The 2949-nt window shown below is 31.9% G+C and overlaps 1 long non-coding RNA gene across 1 annotated transcript; it reads right to left on the bottom strand.

Moving 5' to 3' along the window:
- Positions 1-778: 778 nt before the first annotated feature.
- On the bottom strand, positions 779-2688 carry LOC145062859 (uncharacterized). Its single transcript, XR_013687749.1, has 2 exons — positions 2353-2688; positions 779-968 (listed from the first exon to the last, which is right to left on the bottom strand). It is a non-coding gene; the product is annotated as an uncharacterized LOC145062859 (long non-coding RNA).
- Between the last annotated feature and the right edge of the window lie 261 nt (positions 2689-2949).

The following is a 2949-nucleotide window of genomic DNA, read 5'->3' as shown; positions in this document are numbered from 1 at the left end:
TAATTATTATGATTGTCTAGCCTTGAATGATGTTGAATTATCAATGACTCTTAGAAAGGAAGTGAAAGTTGCTATGGTATTGTCACAAACTCAAGCATACTGAAGAAATATGCGGATTGGGAGATTTGTTTGAAGCCATTTAGATTGGTATTTGCTGGGAAAGACAAGAATGGTAAAGCTAAGAGGTTTTTCTTCCAGACTTCAGTGATAGAAAGATATACCACTTCACAATATACGAACTACATTGTTCGTACGAATAATTGCAAGAAGAACAATGATGGTGATAAGATGGAGTTAAGGAGATAATTCCATGGTGTTCGGAGATACAAAGGATGATGCATTTTGCTGAACAGATTCTCACGAATTGAGAAGTTCAACATTATTACAAAGGGGGAGATTATAGAGTCGAAATGTCTTGTAATATGTCGAAGTCTGTGTAATTGTCTGTTTCGTATGTTTCCTTATGTATTTACTAAGGCATCTGTTTAACAAAGATGAAAGTCTAGCCTTAGTATTTTTTGTAATTTCAGTCGCCTATAAATAGGAGATGAACATAGAGTAGATGATAGAGTTTTTCCGTGTTTTCCTATCATTCATGTACTCGTGTTCATCGGAAGTAATATGAGCAAAAACCCAGATCTTATTTACTTATTGTGTTCAATCTTTACATTGGTTTAGTCTGATTTGATTCACATACTCGATTAAACACTTCTACACCGTTGAGTCCCTAAAGTTTTTGTCGGGCTCTATGGGTCCCTAAACTGTAACGACCCAAATGTTCAAAAGAAAATTTTCATTTTTAATTAATCAAACACATTTCCATAAACCATGAAATACCAAAACAATAGTTTTTAAATCTACATTCATTACAACTTTAGTTAAAAACATTAGAGTGTTCCATAAAATGTCGGTGAGAGAGTGCACGCCGCACCATCAAACCTTGCCCTTGCCTTTGGGCTCAAGTGTACCTGAAACAAATCCATAAACTGTAAGCTAATGCTTAGTGAGTCCCCCAGAGCATACCCCACACACAAGCCACATAACACATAACATATTAGCTATAAAAGCTATCTCTACCACATAACATATCATATTAGCCATAAAGCTATCTCTACCACACAAAATTAGCTATAAAAATTATATCTACCATATATCCCTGCATAAGGATGCCATGGGCTCCCCCAGAGCATACCTCATTATTCTACTCTAATTTACGAATAAGTCCCAAAATAAAATTTAGTGATGATTTGACCATTTTCTTCATGTAACATACATTTTATCGGTTTCATTGCTGACTTAGGTACCTAGTCATTAAATTAGCTGATAAGATAGATACGATGAGTTATATAATGCTACATTTACTGTAAAATTTGATATCCATCTCATCGACTCATTTATGACTATGTATCTAGGTCAGCAAGAAACCAATAAAATGTGTGATTCGAGGAAAAAATGGCAGAAAATGAGTAGATGTCTGAAAAGATGGATATATTGGGTTACATAAGATTAGATAGACAATTTGATATTTCTTATAAACGTAAAAACAAACACAGTTGTTGCTAGTTTATGAAATTATTGTAGTCTTTGTTGGATACATTTTATTTTCAAAAAAATATACAATAGATCAGGATATCAAGTTTTATGCAAAACATAACATTATATTAACTCAACATATTCATTTCATCATCTCATTTAATGATTAGGCATCCGGGTCAACAATGAAACCACTAAAATGTATGTTACATAGAGAAAATGCTCAAATCATCACTAAATTTTAGTTTGAGACTTATTCGTAAATTAGGGTAAAATAATGTGACTTTAATGAAACAGGTAAGTAATGAAACCGGTAAACCGGGAAAATGGGTCAAATCGTTATTTTTACCGGTAATTCATGCTTTTTCGTAAACAAATTTTAGTTTGGGACTTTTTCGTAAATTAGGGTAAAATTTTAGGACTTTTCTGGAGATTTTCATATATATATATATATATATATATATATATATATATATATATATATATATATATATATATATATATATATATATATATATATATATATATATATATATATATATATATATGGCATCCATGAAATAATAAAAACTTTTGAAGAAAGAGATAGAACTATAGATTCGGAAATATCTTGATATCATATCAACCGTAAATGAACTTTTGAAAATGGTAACGCCAAGATAAATTGTAACAATGATGTCAAATTAATTAACCAATTTATTGTATATTTGCAATTGAAATATTGGCTAGCTAGCTAGTATTATACATGCTACATGATGAATGCACAAAGGGGTTCGTTCATCTGGTTCATCCGAACCATGAAGTCAATCAACCTGATACCTCAACATGGTTCCATTTGTTTGTGATGGTGTCGATGTAAACAGAAGCTTTGTTGTCAATACGAGGATCAGCCCAACGTCCTGCTCTGTCTTGATCACTTGGATACACTTTATAAGCCTTCATTGAGTCATCCCATGTATCGTTCCCACCACCTATATGACTCTTCTTGATTTTGAAGATGCCAAAAAAAGAAAAAGAAGACTTCCGTTGAGTTTTATGTCCTCCCATTTAGTTGAACTATTGAAAAACAGATATTTCTGAATTCTGATTGGAAAATGAGTTTCTTAGGTATAGGTTTTTCTACCAGCACAAGTGAGTCTCTTGTTTTGTAGGAGTCTGAATACACCCTACGGATTTTATAGTTGGATGCTACCTTTATTGGCAATGGAGCGGAGCCTAAGCAATAAAGAATCTTGATTCTTGTTCTAGACCGTAGAATGAATTGCATGGTGCATGCAATTATGATATGATTTTAATCTTAAATGACTATCGCACATAACATGTTAATTATTTTCACTTCTCGATTCATTATTTAATGGTAACAAGAAATAGCAAAAAGAATTACCGAAGTATATATATATATATATATATATATAT

The sequence above is a fragment of the Lactuca serriola genome, chromosome 7 (genome assembly GCF_051521515.1).
Source record: "Lactuca serriola cultivar US96UC23 chromosome 7, Lser_US96UC23_V15, whole genome shotgun sequence".
In the NCBI taxonomy this organism is placed as follows: domain Eukaryota; kingdom Viridiplantae; phylum Streptophyta; class Magnoliopsida; order Asterales; family Asteraceae; genus Lactuca; species Lactuca serriola.
Note: the sequence above shows the minus strand (reverse complement) of the source record. Positions and strands in the feature narration are given on the sequence as shown.